The 18258-nt window shown below is 39.3% G+C and overlaps 1 protein-coding gene across 5 annotated transcripts in view; it reads left to right on the forward strand.

Annotated features, from left to right (window-relative positions):
* Positions 1-18258, forward strand: part of DLGAP1 (DLG associated protein 1) — an 885205-nt gene that overhangs the window by 420184 nt on the left and 446763 nt on the right. The window lies entirely within an intron of this gene.

Here is an 18258-nt window from a genome sequence, read left to right on the forward strand (position 1 = left end):
GGCTCTACTCCTAATTCTAGTTCTCTTGCTATTTCCACCACATCTGCAGTGACTTCCTCCACTGAAGTCTTGAACCTCTCATCCATGAGGGTTGGAATCACCTTCTTCCAAACTCCTGGTAATGTTGAATCCTTTCCAGAAGGTTTTCAATCGACAGTGCCCAGATCTATGAGATCTGCCACTATCTATGGCAGCTATAACCTTATTATATGTATTTCTCTAATATTAGGCTTGAGCGTCAAAATTGCTCCTTGATCCAGGGGCTGCAGACTGGGTATTGTGTTAGCAGGCACGCAAACATTGTACATCTCCATCAGAGCTCTTGGGTGACTACATGTGTGGTCAGTGGGCAGTACTATTTTGAAAAAGAATCTTTTTTTCTGAGTAGTAGCTCTCAACAGTGGGCTTACATTTTTTGGTAAGCCATGTTGTAAACAGATATGCTAAGTCTACTCTGCCTGTGCTCTGAATGACAGCACGATTCTTAAGCACCCTACCGTGGGCCTTGACCTAAAATCACCAGCTGCATTAGCTTCCAACAGGAGAGTCGCCCTGTCCTTTGAAACCAGGCATTGATTTCTCCTCTCTAGCTGTGAAAGTTCTAGATAGCAACTTCCCCTTTAGAAGGTTGTTTAGTGTAACCGCCTCCATAAATTATCTTAGCTAGATCTCCTGGATAACTTCCTGCAGCTTCTATATCAGCACCTGCTGCTTCACCTTGAGCTTTGATGTTACAGAGATGGCTTCTTCCCTTAAACTTCATGAGCCACCCTCTGTTAGGGCCTAACTCTCCAATTCCAGGAATGCTGAGAGAGGTTGAAGCTAAGTCTGGATTAGGCTTTGGCTTCAAGGACTGTTGTGGCTCGTTTCATCTTCTACCCAGACCACTCAAACTTTCTCCACGCCAGCAATAAGGCTGTTTCACTTTCTTATTATTCATGTGTTCACTGGAGTAGCACTTTAATTTCCTTCAAGAACTTTGCCTTCATATCTCAGCTGTTTGGCACTCAACCTGTCTTCCTAAGTTTAATCATTTCTAGCTTTTGACTAAAAGTGAAAGACACGCAACTCTTCCTTTCACTTGAACACTTATGCCAACTAATTACCCTACAATGGCCTCCAGCTTCGATAGTGTTGTGTCTCAGGGAATCGGAGAAGGGGGAGAGATGGGGAACAGTCAGTTTGGTAGAGCAGCCATACAGCATTTAAGTTCGCTGTCTCATATGGGCAGTTTCTGGTTTCCCAAAACAATTACAATAGGGACGTCAGAGATCACCATAGCAAATATAATAATAGTGAGAAGGTTTGAAATATTACAAGAATTACCAAGATGTGGCACAGATGCACGAAGTGAGCAAATGCTGCTGGGAGAATGGAACCACTAGACTTGCTGAACAGAGGACTGCCACAAACCTTGTTTGTAAAAAACACAGTATGGGTGAAGTGCGGTAAAGTGAAGCACGGTGAAACAAGCTATCCCTATAACACCCTGGAACTTATTCACCTTATAACCAGAAGTTTTCACCCTTTGCCCAACATCTCCCCGCTTCTCTCATCCTCTGGGACACCCATTGTACTGTGTTTCTATGAGTTCATCTTTTCTAAATTCCACCTATAGGTAAAATCCTACGGTATTTGTCTTTCTCTTATTGCACTGACCATGACACTCTCAAGGTCCATCAGTGTTGTTGCAAATGATAGGACTTTGTGTTTTAAGGACTGAAAATATGCCATTTTGTGTAGGTATTTATGACACATCCTCTATCCATTCAGTTGTTGATGGACTCTTAGGTTGTTTCTGTCTTGGCTGTTGCACGTGGGGGTGCAGGTATCTTTTCAAAATCATAATTTCGTTTCCTTCAAATATATACCTAGAATTGCTGGATCATATGGCAGTTCTTTTGAGTAACAGTCATTCTTTCTTAAGTGGAAATAACTGTCTCTATCATGAGAACGTTAATCACACAGCCAAACTTGGGTGTGTTATTCTAAAATTCTCCGTTTCTAAGAATGAAGAGAAGCAGGAAAGAACGGAACCAAGAGTGAATCCTTTTCAGCCACAGGCATGTTATTATCTGTGTCCTTCACTAGGTCTTAAATTCCTCGAGGGAAGGTCCTCTTCATTCCTCCTCCAGCATCGAGGATAGTGACAGAGCACATTTCAACGGTTTTGTCATTTATTTGTTCCATGAGTGAATATGTAACAACCGGGCTGTTTCCTGGTGGCTGTCCTAGTATCAGGCGTAACACAGAAGAAATCATGGATGTCACTAAGTGCTGGCTCTGCTCAATGCAGTTCACAACAGATTATCGATGCCAGACAGTAAAGTAGTGACCTGGCCATCTGTACCCACTCATTTCGGGGAATGAGCGGCTCCAGCAGGGTTTGGAGGAGAAGCACAGTTAAGAGAATTGGTGGCCATCACTCCCTTCCCATTTCCTGTAGCAGGCCTCATCAGCGTTTGTTCTTGTACTTTGAATAACCCAGTTTCCCACTTTATGCATTGGCCCAAGAGTCAGAAAAGTTAAGTAGAACCCCTGAAAAGCAGAATAATGAGCACTTGTGCTACCGGAATGAAAAGCATATGGCAGTTATATAGGAACGGTGATCATTGTTTTTCCCCATCACTCGTCTTGGTTTGTCTGCCTTGCACAGCATAAGAATAATAACGCTTTTACAGAACAACTCCGAAAGTTAGAAAATGCTAGACATGAAAAATGACTTTTTGGCCAGATGTGATAGATCTTCAAGAAGCTATTTATATCAGACAGCTGACCTGACTTTGAGAAACTTCACTTTTTAAAGAAAACTGTAGCATAATGAAGGACTCTACAGGTTTCTCCCCACAGAGTCTTTGGCAAGACTTTTGCTGCTCAGTTTTAAAGATAGTAACCTAAGAGAAGACGCAAACACTTTGTAAAGTTAGCTATTTTTGTTAATTTAACTATACTTGAAAAAATATTACTAGATGTGGGATTTTGTAAAGAGATGACAAGTTGATATATTCGTTTTACATCATGCCTGGACATTTGTAGTTGTTATTTCATCAAGTTCTACTGAAAAATCCTAACGAGTGGCCCAGATAGAGGAAACCCTGCAGGATTAAATATGGGTTCTGTGACAGTTAAGCAAGTGAATAGTCAAAAATCCCAAATATGAATTCTTAGCTTACCATCAACAGAAGGATCGGCAGTGAAAAAGAGAACCATAATAGAAGCAATAATAAAAAGCAAACTTAAGACAACCTAAGATTAAAATTAGGAAATAACTTCAAGGAATTCAACCTAAGAGAGTATTGACTCAGATTGGTATAGTTTATGCAATAAGCACGTATAAATCTGTGAGATAAGTCTATAATGACAGAATAGCAAACCAACACATCATCGCAAATTATCTTACTATGATGAAAATAATGTGTTATTGTGATTGTTATATTGAGTGCATGCATGAGCTAGGTGCTATGCTAAAGGTTTTAATGCATCATTCCATTTATTCTTCAACAAAGCCCTATCTCTATGCAATTACTACATTTTTTTAATTGAATTAAACATTGCCACTACCAGTATTTCATACAAGAGGAAACAGAGGGGTGGTTTTAGTTCAAGATGAGTGTCTAGGAGGCTCCCGTACCTCCAGCTACATATGGAATGGTTTCTCAAGGGGGAAAATACTAGCTGAGCAACGCCTACACATTAGACGTATGAGAAAAGAACATCAAAGCAGGTAGGAAAGGCTCTACAACATCTTACTATAAACTCAACCCTGGCTCAGTGACCTGCAGGCTTTTCCCTGAGGAGCAAAGGGTTTGAACAGCACATCTGGCACCCTAACTTTTAAGACATGCACCTGAGAGACCAAACATCCAGCACAGGGACATGCATCCACAAGACCCACAAGGCAATCACAAACTGAGAAGTAATCCTGAAGGGGATTTTGCAGACTCAACACTCCAAAACCCAGTGCCAAGATAGCCCACTGAGAAGTGCCCAGTCTTCCTGTGAAAGACACTTATTTACTTATCTTAGGAGCAGGCATCTAATTTAACAGACATCTTGAAGCCTGCTGAAAGAGGGCGGAGTCCCCACTACCTCATTCCAGCTACCTGATAGCTCTTGGGAAGGAGCTGTATACTCGTCCAGCACCCCCATTTTTGCCACTGTCACCCAGGAGCCACCTCTAGATCGCCTAGTTTTGATGAACAGTGGGGCTTACACCTGAAGGTCCTCCGGTGCGGTTACGAATGCAGAAACACTTCTTAACTGGCTATCCCACCCAAGGCACAGCCCAGAGATAGCAAACTGAAACATATCTAGGGGCTGACTACAATTCTCTCCAGAGACCTTAGAAGACGGGCACTAACCTCATGGTTTGCACTGCCCTGCCAGACATGGTTGTTATCTCCATGAAAGGAGCCTGTCTGGTGGCCAGCCAGGCTTGTGTTCCAAGATTCAAGATGGGATTGTAGCAGGGTGCCTGGGTGGCTCAGTTGGTTAAGCATCTGATTTCAGCTCAGGTCATGATCTCACAGTTCATGAGTCCCAGTCCCGCATTGGGCTCTCTGTGCTGACAGCTCAGAGCCTGGAGCCTGCTTCAGATTCTCTGTCTCCCTCTCTCTCTGCCCCTCCCCCCATTTGCACTCTGTCTCTCAAAAATAAATAAACATTAAAAGAAAAAAAATAAATTTGGTCATCAATGGGATTATAGCAAAGAAAGAGAGTTCCTAATTGGATATCACCCAGGGCTCAGTGCAGAGGGAGCAGACAAATGCCTGTCTACCAGTTTTTCCCTGAAACAAGTATATTTGCCTACATTAAAAGATGCGAGGGGCGTGCAGGTGGCTCAGCCAGTTAAGTGTCTGACTCTTGATTGTGGCTCAGGTCATTATCTCACTGTTCTTGAGATGGAGCCCCATGATGGACTCTGTGCTGACAGCAGGAAGCCTGCTTGGGATTCCCTCTGTCCCTCCCCTGCTTGTCCCTATTCTCTCTCAAAATAAATAAATAATATATTTTTTTAAATAAAAGATGCGGACTGAGCTCCTCTTCTTTGGAACTCTGACAGGTCTTCACACAATCTCGACTACTGGACACCACTAAAAACATAATAGGCCGCTTAAACAATCAAAAAGGTTTGAGAAATAATGGAAAGCTAGCAGCTGAGTAAGGTTCAACTCCTACACAAAGCCAATACTTCAGAACTTGAAGGGGGGTGGCTGTTGTATCTAATGCACAGAAACCAAGATAAGAAATCAAGGTAAATGAAGAAACAGAGGAATATGCTCCAAAGAATAGAAAAAGATAACGCACCAAAAAAAGTCCTTAATGAAATGGAGATGTGATGTACCTGATAAAGAGTTCAAAATAGTGATTATAAAGATGCTCACTAAACTCAGAAGACAAAATGGAGGACTACAGGGAGAACTTCAACCAAGACAAAGGAAATATTTACAAGTACCAAGTAGAAGTAACAGAGATGGAGAAATACAGTAACTTAACTAAAGAATACAATAGAGGAAATATATTACCTTAAAGAGGGGTCATTGAGGGCAGGAAAAAAAAAAGGATGACAAAGAGTGAAGACAACTTAAGGGATATATGGGAAAATATCAAGTAAGCCAGCATTCATTTTATAGTGGCCCCAGAAGGAGAAGGGAGAGAAAAGGAGACATAAAACTTAATTGAAATAATGGCTGGAAACTTCCCTAACTTGGGGAAGGAAAGAGACATCCAGGTCCAGGAAGCCCAAAGACTTACAAATTAGATGACTCAGAGACCCACAAGACAAATTATAATTAAAATGGCAGAACTTAGAGGCAAGAGAAAAACTTGTCATATAAAAGGGACACACACACACACACCCCCCACTGCCCCTTAAGATAGAGACTTTGCAGGCCAGAGAGGAGTGGCATAATATATTCAACAGGCTGAAAGAAAAAAATGGCCAAATAAGAGTACCTAGCCAATTTATCCTTCACAAGGAGAAAGAGTTTTCCAGACAAGCAAAAGCTAAAGTAGTTGATCACCACTAGACTGGCTTTACAAGAAATGTTAAAGCACTTTTTTAAACTGAGAGAATGCTAATTAATAACGTGAAAACATAAAAGTATAAATTTCATGCATAAATAGGAAATTTCAAAATAATATAATGATGTAAAGTTGGTGGATTAATCACTTATAAAGCTATATAAAGCTATAGAAAGGTTTAAAGTAGTAAAAGTAATGAAAATAATTTGTTAAGGAATATACAAGATAGAAAGATGTAAATTGTGATGTCAAAAACAAAATGCTGGAGTAAAAATGTTGAGCTTTAAATGCATTTAGACTTAAGTTGTTATCAATTTAAAATAGAATGTTATCAATATATGTTGTTTATGTAAGCCTCCTGGGAACCACGAACAAAAACCTTAGAGTAAATATGCAAAAAGAGAAAGAAATGTAAGCATACCACTACAGAAACCATCAAATCACAAAGGAAGAGAGCAAGAGAAGGAGCAAAGGAATTTTTAAGACAGCCAGAAAACAATTTACAAAACAGCAATGAGTGCATATTTGTCAATTATTCTAAATGTAAATGGACTAAATTCTTTCATCAAAAAGTCATAGAGTGACCAAATAAAGACAAGACCCATCTATATGCTGTCTAGAAGAGACTCACTTCAGATATAAGGATACACACACACTGAAAGCAAATGGAGGGAAAAAGACAGTCCATGCAAATTGAAACCAAAAGAACAGGCAGCTCCACTTCTATCAGGTAACATAGGCATTCAGATAAAGAAGATCATTACATAATTATAACAGGGCCAATCCAACAAGAGGATATACCATTGGTAAATATGCGTCCAACACAGGAGCAGCTATACATAAAAAGTAAATACTAACAGACATAAAGGGAGAAATAAAAAGCAATGCAATAATAGGAGGGGACTTTAATCCCTCTCTTTCATCAATGGCTAGATCATTCAGACAGAAAAACATTAAGAAAACATTGATCTTAAGTGATATGTTAGACCAGATGGGCTTATGAAACATACAGAACATCTCATCTAAAAACGACAGGACACACATACTACTAAAGCACACATGGCACATTCTCCAGACTTGATATTTTAGGGTAAAAAACAAGTCTTAATAAATGTAAAAAAAAAAAAACTGAAATCATCTCAAGCATCTATTCTGACCACAATTGCTAGCAATCAGTTTCAAGAAAACTAAAAAATTCACAAGTATGTGGAGATTAAACAACATGCTACTCAACAACCAATGAGTCAAAAAAGAAAAAAAGGAAATACAACATACCAAAACGTATGGGATGCAGAAAACAGTTCTAAGAGGGAAGTTCATAGCAATAAACAAAAAAGGATCCTAACTTTATGCCTCAAGGAACTAGAAAAGAACAAAATTCAAAGTTGGTAGATGGAGAGGATAAAAATCAGTGTAGAAATAAATGAAATAGAGACTAAACAGAAAATTGGAAACATCAATGAAACTAATAGTTGATTTTTTTGAAAAGATATACAAAATAGACAAATCTTCAGCTAGACTCACCAATAAAAAAAAAGAGGGGTCAAGTAAATATATTCAGAAATGAAAAAGATGTTACAGCTGATACCAAAGACACATAACGGCTCATAATAGACTACTATGAAAAATTATAAATCAATGAAGTGCACAACCTCAAAGATATGTTTGAATTTTTAGAAACATACAATCTACCAAGACTGAATCATACAGAAGTAGAAATCTGAACAGACTGACTTTTATATGGATATTAAATCAGTAGTTAAGAAACAAAATTCTAGGATCACATAACTTCAATAATGGATGCTACCAAACATTTAAAAAAAAAAATGTCAAACTCTTGGAAACACAGAAGAGGAAAGGAATCCAGCATTACTCTGATGTCAATGCCTGACAACAACACTAGTGAAGAAGAAAATTATAGGCCAGTATCCCTGATGAACATAATTTATGACAAAGGAACTAAGAACATACAAATGAAGAAGGATGTTTTTTTCAATAAATGGTGTCAAGAAAACCAGATAGATAACAATAAAATAAAACTGGACCACTCTCTTACACTATACACAAAAATTAACTCAAAATGGATTAAAGAACATGGCTGGTAAGCAGGTTGCTAATGGTCTTGGTCACACTTTTTGGATCTGTCACCAAAACCAAAAATAATGAAGTTGGATTACGTTAAACTGAAGGGCTTCTGCACAGCAAAGAAAACCATCAACAAATGGTAAAGGAACCTACAGAATAGAAGATATTTACAAATCATATATCTGATAAAGGGCTAATATCCAAAATATGTAAATAACTACTAACTCAACAGCAAATAACCCAAACAGTCCAATTAAAATATAGGCAGAGGATCTGAATAGACATTTTCCCAAAGAAGATCTACAGATGGTCAGCTGGTACACATTCATCAAAAACACAAAAATGCTGGTAAGGATGTTGAGAACAGGGAATTCTTGTGTATTTTGGTAGGAATGCAAATTGATGCAGCCACTATTGGAAAATAGTGTGAAATTTCCTCAAAAAAAAATTAAAAATAGAACTATCATCCAATCCAGCAACTCCACTTCTGGATAAATGAAAATGGAGGTAGGTTGAGATCACTAGGGTAGAGAATGAAAATCCTGAGCCCACCTCCTCCCACAGAAACATCAAAACTACAATAACATATTTAACCCTTTGGAAATGACAGGTAAACGAGCAGAACAGCTCTTCCACAACTAAAGGTATAAAGATGAAGCCACATTATGGGTGGGAGGAGCAGAGATGCAACCTAGTCAGGACCCACTCCCCTGGCACAGAAAATCACAAGTGAGAGGGATATCTCCAGCTCCGCTGGGGAGAGAAGGATTCAAGGTTCACATCAGGCCTTCCTATCCTGGGAACCTGCATTAAGAATATGAGCCCCTATAATTTTTGAACATCAGTGGGGCTTACCTATGGGAGAGGGCTATAGAAAACTGAGACTCTGGTCTTAAAAAACCCATGCACAAACTCACTCTTAGACTCAGCACAGATGCCTCAGTTTATAAAGTTCCAGGGCCTTGTGTGAAAGACATTTACTAATTTTAGGGTGTGTTCTGGAGGGGCAGATCCATACTAACTTTTCCCAGGAACAGGCACCATTTTTCTTCATCTGCTTCTATCTGGCTGGCCTAGCCCTGGCAGGCACCATTTCTGACACTCTCCATTTACCTTAGTAGTACCACTCACTCTGCCCACCAGTGATCCTGCACCTGTTGCAGCAAAAGGCATCACAGCCAGCCAGACTGGAGCCAGCCCTACCCACCAACATGCCTTTAGCTGCCCAGCCACAATAGGAGGGTGCATGCAGCCCACAGAGGACACCACGGGAACTCCTGGGTCTGTTGACCAAGGGGAATTGCACTTCTGGGCCACACAGGATACCTTCTACATTAGGCCAATCCTTTAACACCCAGAAATATAGCTGATCTACCTAATACACAGAAGCAGCCACATACTGTCAGGCTAAATGAGGAGACCAAGGAATATGTGCCAAATGAAAAAAATAAGACAAAGTATTTTAAAAAGTAAATGAAATGGAGATAAGCAGTTTACCCAATACAGTTCAAAGTAGTGGTCATAAAGATACTCACCAAATTCAGAAGAATGAATGAACACAGTAAGAACTGCAAAAAAAGAAATTAAAAAAAAAATCAGACCTAAAGAATACAATAACCAAAATGACAAATACACTAGAAGGAATCAACAGCAGATTTGGTGATGCAGAACACATCAGCAATCTGGAAGACCAGGTATTGGAAATCACCCAAGCTGAACAACAAAAAGAAAAAAAAAAAAAAAACAAATTTTTAAAAATGAGGATAGTTTAAGGGGCCTCTGGAATAATATCAAACATATCAACGTTTGCATTATAGTGGTACCCAAAGAAGAAAAGAAAGGGGCAAGTAAAGTTATTTGAAGAAATAATAGCTGAAAACTTTTCTAACTTAGAAGCACAGAGACATATGGATTATCCAATATCCCTGATGAACAGAGATGCAAAATTCTCAACAAAATATTAGGAAACCAAGTTAAACAATACATTAAAACAATCATACACCATAATCAAGGAAGGTTGTTCCAGGGACGCAAGCATGGTTCAATATCCACAAATGCATTAACATGATATACCACTTTAACAAGGCAAAAGATAAAAACAATATGATCATCTCGATAGATTCAGAAAAAACATTTGACAAAATTCCACATTCATTTTTTGAATATTTATTGATTTTTGAGAGAGAGAAGGGGAGAGAGCTTGTGAGCAGAGGAGGGGCAGAGAGAGAGAGGGAGACAGAGGGTATGAAGCAGGCTTTCCACTGACAGCACAGAGCCCAGTACGGGACTTGTACTCATGAACCATGAGATCATGAACTGAGCCAAAGTCAGACACTCAACCGACTGAGACACCCAGGCACACTCAATATCCATTTATGATAAAAACTCTCTAACAAAGTAGGTATAGCAGGACCATACTTCAACACAATAAATGCCATGTATGACAATTCCCTAGCTAATATCATCAACAATAAAAAGCTCAAAGTTTTTTTCTAAAATGAGGAACAAGAAATGATGCCCGCTCTCACCACTTTTATTTAACACAGTACAGGAAGTCCTACCCATAGCAATCAGACAAGAAAAAGAAATAGAAGGCATCCCAATTGGTGAGGAAGAAGCAAAACTGTCACTATTTGCAGATAAGCTGATACTATATATAGAAAACCCTGAAGACTTCACCCAAAAACTATGAAAATCGATAGATTCAGTAAAGCTACAAGATACAAAATTAATATACATAAATCTATTGTTTATATTAGTATATAGCCACTAATAATCAGAAAAAGAAATTAAGGAAACAATGTCATTTACAATGGCATCAAAGAGAATAGAATACTAGGAACAAATTTAACCAAGAAAATGAAAAACCTATATTCTGAAAACTGTAAGACAATGATAAAAGAATATGAAGATGACACAAATGGACAGATCTACTGTGCTTAAAATGTCAATTCTACCTAAAGCAATCTACAGAGTCAGTGAAATCCCTGTGTAAAATACCAATGGCATTTTTCAGAGAACTAGAACAAACAGTCCTAAACTTTGTAAGGAACTACAGAAGACCTCAAACAGTTAAAGCAATCTTGAGAAAGAACAAAGCTAGAGGTATCACAATCCTTGAATTCAAACTATACTATTAAGCTGTAGTAATCAAAACAGTATGGTAGTGGCACAGAAATAGACATATAGATGAATGCAACAGTATAGAGAGTTCAGAAATAAACCCACCCTTATACAATTCATTAATCTCTGACACAGGAGGCAGGAACATGCAATGGGGAACATATATTCTCCTCAATAAATAGTGTTAGGAAAACTGACAGCTACATACAAAAGAACAAAATGGGACTACTCTCTTACACCACATACAAACTAAACTCAAAATGGATTAAAGACCTGAAACCGTAAAACTCCTAAAAGAAAACATAGGCTGTGGTGCTTGGGTGGCTCAGTTGGGAAATCATCAGACTCTTGATTTCAGGGCAGGTCTCTTGATCTCCTGGTCAGGAGATTGCACCCTGTGTTGGGCTCCACACTGAGCATGGAGTCTGCTTGGGCTTCTTTATCTCCCTCTCTCTCTTTCCCTCTCAAAATCAGTAAACATTTTTTTAAATAAACATTTTTTTTAAAGAGAAAAAGAAAAGATAGGCAGTAAACTCTTGGATATCAGCCTCAGCAATATTTTTTTTGAATCTGTCTCCTCAGGCAAGGGCAACGAAAACAAAATAAACAATTGGGACTACATCATGCTAAAAAGCTTTTGTACAGCAAAGGAAACTATCAAAAGAATGAAGAGAAAACCTACTGAATGGGGAAAGATATTTGCAATCAATATATCCAGGAGGGGGTTAATATCCAAAATATACCTATAAAGAACTCCTACAACTCAACATCAAAATAACAAGCAATCTAATTAAAAAATGGGCAGAGGGCCTGAATAGACATTTTTCCAAAGAAAACCTACAAATGCACAACAGACTCATGAAAATATGCTTGGCATCTCCCATCATCAGGGAAAGGGAAATCAAAATCATAATGAGACATCACCTCATATCAAGCCAAATGGTTAGTATCAAAAAGACGAAAATAATAATAAGTGTTGGCAATACGTGGAGAAAGGGGAACCCTTGTGTATTGTTGGTAGAGATGTAAATGGGTACAGCCGCTTTGGAAAACAGTTTGGAGGCTCCTCAAAAAATTAAACTACCATATGATCCACAATTCTACTTCTGGGTATATATTGGGGGAAAATGAAAACACCAGTTCTAATAAATATATGCACTCTTGTGTTTATTGCCGCATTATTTATAATAGCCAAGGTATGGAAGCAACCTTAGTGTCCACTGTTAAATGAATGGATAAAAAAGATGTCGTGTGTATGTATACACACACACACACAATGGACTATTAGCCGCAAAAAAAGAACAAAATCATGCCATTTGGAACTACATGGATAGACCTGGAAAATATCACGCTAAGGGAGCTGAGTCAAAGACAAATCATAGGATTTCACTTATTTGTGGGATCCAAAATACAAAACTATAGTAGACTCATGAATACATTGTACAACCAGGTGCCTACCAGTCTGGATGTCGTAGGCAAATGGGTTAAATGGGTAAAGGGGAAGTACAAACTTCCGGTTATAACTTAAGTCACCATGAGGGTATAAAGTACAGCATAGAAAATGTAATCAATGTTCTCATTAAAAAGTTTTGGATGACAAATGGGAAGCATATTTGTAGTCATCACTTCATAATGTATATAAACATTGAATCACTGTATTGTATGCCTGAATCAAATACAGCATTTGTATCAACTATAATTTTGTAAATGAAAAGTGAAATAAAAACACTAACTCAAGAAGATACATGCACCTTCATGTATATTATTGCAGCATTATTTACAATAGCCAAGATATGGCATATTGGATGAATAGATCAAGTGACATACATATAAAATATTCCATATGATTAATGGAATAGTTTTCAACCACAAGAATAGATGCAGTCTTGCCATTTGCCACAACAGGAATGAAACTTGAGGGTATTATGCTAAGTGAATTTAGTCAGAGAGAGGCAAATACCTTATGCCACTTATATGTGGAGTTAAAAAAAAACAAAACAAAAACAAAAAACAATTCCTGGAACAGATTGTTGCTTGCCAGAGGCAGTGGGCTGGGGAGGTGAGTGAACTGTATAAACTTCTAGTTATGAATAAAGATCACGTACGACACAGTGGCTATAGTTAATAACACTATATTGTATTTTGAAAGTTGCCAGAAGAGTAAATTTTAAAAATTCTCATCCCCTAAAAGAGAAATGTGTAACTCTAAGTGGTAATGGATCGTGACTAGACTTACTGTGGTGATCATTTTGCAACATATGCAAATATCAAATCATTATGTTGTATGCCTGAAACTAATAAAATGTTATATTTCAATTATATCTCAATTAAAAAAAACCAATAAAGAGGTAACAACAGAGTTACCACTTTTTCAGGGGCATATAATTCGAGGGGGTTGATAATAGTAATCATCAACATCTTAACCTATTACAACTACTTCTGCAGCTGTGACTGTCGAAATTTTTTAAAACTCCACAGCTGGAATAGCATTCTTATAGTACACCCCATTTTCATTAAGGAACTGAATTAACTCTATGCTAGTTGGTGGGACTCGAATAGTATTTTTCTGGGGGCTGGAGAAGAGTGTTAATGAAGAAATCACAACCGACAAGGGTCACTCCCATGGAGAGAAGGGAATGCTGGAATCCAGGTGCTTCTTGGACATTCTGTAATAGAATATTGGAAGAAATTCATTTTCTGTCTTTTCAAATACATGTTAGCCCTGCTCTTACCCTAGAAGACAAAGAGGGTACAGGGGCTTTGTTGGTCCCCAAGAGTTGCTATTTTCCCTTTCTCCAAAATGGCAAGAGACAAATACACTTCTCGATAAAGTGAAAATGTATCAAGAATTCACTCTGTATGATTAGGCATTAAAGACGGGACAAAAGGAATTAGTAGTAACCACACACAGGTGAGTCAGGTAACATTTCTTGGCCTCAAGGCTCACACAGTCGGGCTGAAGGGACAGAGTTGCACAGGGCTGCTGGTGTAATCAGTGAGAACTGGGCATGTAGGACTACAGACACACAGCAAAGAAAACAATGGTCTCTTGTCTAGAAGCCCAGGGAAGGTATCATGCAGAGACTACTTGGAAACCAATCCAAAAAGATGAGTGAGGCTCTTCTGGATGAAAAAAGTGGCAAGGTGTTCTAGAGGGAGGTACTTTGAGGGCATACTGATGTGAGAGAGGCAAGGCTTATTCTCAAAGTAATACCTAAATGGTGGGAACACCTGGGGGCATCTGGGTGGCTCAGTCGGTTGAGCGTCCTACTTCAGGTTAGGTCATGATCTCACAGTTCATGGGTTCAAGCCCTGCATGGGGCTTGCTTCAGATCTTGTCTCTCTCTCTCTCTCTCTCTCTGCCCCTCCCCACTCACGCTCACTCTCTCTCAAAAATTAAATGAACACTTAAAAATTTTTAAAAATTGGTGGCAGCATCTGCTCTGGAAGAAATGACTGGAGAGGAATGCTAAAACAAAAGATGGGACCCAGATATTAAAGTGCTTTGTGCGCCACATTAATTGTTGGTTACTTGTGGGTAACCATTGGGTACCATTGCGAGCTTCTAAGTAAAGCTCTAATACAATTATTAAAAAAAAAAAATTAACACTGCCATAGAAGGAAGACAGACTGAAAAGGGAAGAATGTGGTGATATGGGGGGGGGGGGGTTGCCATCCCCCACCGCAGGCCACCCTGCAATGCTGCCAGAATATTCTCTACAGAGCAGTGGTGCTGGCTCTGTGTTCAATGCCCACCAAATCACAGGTCTGATACTCACACCCTGAAGGTAGGCCTGTTTCACCACATGCTAGCATCTTGAGCCACAGAGCCCATCTCTGAGATGTTGCCCTGCTCCCACTATACATACTTCATTAGCTGTGTTGTCTTGAGAAACCATTTAACTTGTACAAACAGTTAATTTTTAAAATCTATAAAATAGGAAAAGTCCAACCAACGGAATGGGAAAAGATATTTGCAAATGACATATCGGACAAAGGGCTAGTCTCCAAAATCTATAAAGAGCTCACCAAACCACACCCGAAAAACAAATAACCCAGTGAAGAAATGGGCAGAAAACATGAATAGACACTTCTCTAAAGAAGACATCCAGATGGCCAACAGGCACATGAGAAGATGCTCAACGTCACTCCTTATCAGGGAAATACAAATCAAAACCACACTCAGATATCACCTCACGCCAGTCAGAGTGGCCAAAATGAACAAATCAGGAGACTATAGATGCTGGAGAGGATGTGGAGAAATGGGAACCCTCTTGCACTGTTGGTGGGAATGCAAACTGGTGCAGCCGCTCTGGAAAACAGTGTGGAGGTTCCTCAGAAAATTAAAAAAAGACCTATCCTATGACCCAGCAATAGCACTGCTAGGAATTTACCCAAGGGATACAGGAGTGCTGATGCATAGGGGCACTTGTACCCCAATGTTTATAGCAGCACTCTCAACAATAGCCAAATTATGGAAAGAGCCTAAATGTCCATCAACTGATGAATGGATAAAGAAATTGTGGTTTATATACACAATGGAGTACTACATGACAATGAGAAAGAACAAAATATGGCCCTTTGTAGCAACATGGATGGAACTGGAGAGTGTGATGCTAAGTGAAATAAGCCATACAGAGAAAGACAGATACCGTATGATTTCACTCTTATGTGGATCTTGAGAAACTTAACAGAAACCCATGGGGGAGGGGAAGGAAGAAAAAAAAAAGAGGTTAGAGTGGGAGAGAGCCAAAGCATAAGAGACTCTTAAAAACTGAGAACAAACTGAGGGGTGATGGGGGGTGGGAGCGAGGGGAGGGTGGGTGATGGGTATTGAGGAGGGCACTTTTTGGGATGAGCACTGGGTGTTGTATGGAAACCAATTTGACAATAAATTTCATATATTGAAAAAAAAATTAAAAAAAAAAAATAAAATAAAATAAAATAAAATAAAATAATAGGAAAAGTCCTAACACATTCCTCAGTCATTTGGAGAATTAACATTTATGAACGTGTTTTACAAGTTGTAAGATGAATTACATTCACTAATATAGCGTAGGCCTATTAAGTAAGGATTTCCAAAAGAACCATGACTTAAAAGGATATCCTGGAGACGGACTCACAATCCCTGGATCCGAGGAGGAAGCTCATGACATGGGGGTTAAGGCACAAACTCTGGTACCAGCCCAGTGAGTTTAACCCTGGCTCTGACATTCACTTGCCCAGGATCCAAAACCAGTTCACTGAACTCTCTGTGCTTTTGTGTCATCTCTAAAATGGAATTTAAAATACCCACCCCTAGGGTTGCGTAAGGCTAAATGAGCTCACGTAGTAAAGAACTATCCCTGGCCAAGAGTGACTGCTTGATAAGGGGTAGCAATCTTTGTTTTGACGTTAGTTAAATTCAGGGTTATGATCATTATCTTTACTATCATGGATGTCTGTCCACAGCCATCCAAGTCCTAATCCCTAGAACCAATGAATATGGGACATTACATGATTCAAAGGACTGTAAGGATTGCAGCTGGAATTAAGGTTCCTAGTCAGCTGACTTTAAAATAGGGAGATTATTCTGGATTTTCTAGGTTGGCCTAGTTTAATTACATGAGTCCTTTAAAACAGTATTTGAGAGGTGAGAGATGGAGAAAGATTTGGCCTATCATAGCTGGCTTTTTAGGTGGAGGAAAGGGACCCAGAGCATAATAAGACTCTTATGCGCAGGGGAGCAAGAAGCTATAAGGTACTCCCTATTTCCAATAAATGTGCAAAATAAAAATGTAAACAAAATAACAAGGGAACTTAAACTGAGTTCCTTGAGGGATTCAATTATGAACTTGCTCCCTAAAGACTTTAAATAAAACCTTAAGTATGAAGACTTTTTTTTTAGTTTATTTATTTATTTTGATAGAAATCAAGTGTAAGAGGGAGAGGGACAGAGAGAGAGAGAGAGAGAGAGAGAGAGAGAGAGAGGGAGAGAGAATCAGAAGCAGGGTCCACACACTGTCAGCATGGAACCTGATGCGGGGTTCAGTCCCATGAACCATGAGATCATGAGCTGAGCCAAAACCAACAGTCCACCACTCAACCAACTGAGTCACTCACAGGCACCCTAAAGTATGAAGACTTTAAGCACTAAGGAGCAGGTGGCATTTAAGCAGGGCCATGCATTTGTAGGGGAGGAAAGACTCTGTCAATTCTCCTAGGTTCAGTAGCTGGGTCTATGAAATAAACGACTAGGCAATTTAATAGGACAAAAGGTGTACAAATGCATTAATGTTTAATGTTACATGTCTGGGGGCATTGCAGGAAAAAAAAATGAATACCCTGAAAAGATGTGAGATTTGAGAACTGATGTATTGATAGGGAAGGCAGGGAGATGGAGGAGGTGTAGACCACTTAAGTGGACATAAATGATGTTTAGGAAGAAGAACGGGCCCTCAGAAGAGTAGATGGGAGGTACGATAATGTGTGGCCAAGTTTGTCTGGGTGGAGTGTCCACTTCTAGTCTTTTCTCCTGTGATAAGAATCGGTTTTTCCTGATGATGAAACTCCGGGGCAAGGATTGATGTCACTTGAGTTCCTTTTTTGGAAGATCTGCCTTAGGCAGGTAAGGCAGGTTCAGAGAGAGCCTCCGCGAAAGAGACATAGTTTAGGATGGCATATTCCGCCACCCTTCGGGTTCAAGAAACAATTCTCAATCCCTGAAAGAGTCAAAGAGGAATATGGCCTGGTGTTGGCCTTCAGTGCTTGAAGGAAGAATTTAGGGCTTTGAGAAGAGGAGAAGCACTAGCTGCTGAGTGGAGCACAGGCTCAGAGCAAGAGGTGTTGTGACATTTGTGAAGAAGGTTATTGTGGATCTGACCAGCCTGCACAAGGCGAAGGTTCACGAACGTGACCAGTAAGAGACTTAAGTCGGTCCTTTCAAATCTGGCTGTACCTCAGAAACCCCAAAGGGAACATTATTGAATCATCTACTCTACAGGTGGTTCCTGGATATTTGTGTTAAGAACAAAGTGGCCAAATACA

This window comes from Acinonyx jubatus, chromosome D3, assembly GCF_027475565.1.
Source record: "Acinonyx jubatus isolate Ajub_Pintada_27869175 chromosome D3, VMU_Ajub_asm_v1.0, whole genome shotgun sequence".
Taxonomy (NCBI): Eukaryota; Metazoa; Chordata; class Mammalia; order Carnivora; family Felidae; genus Acinonyx; species Acinonyx jubatus.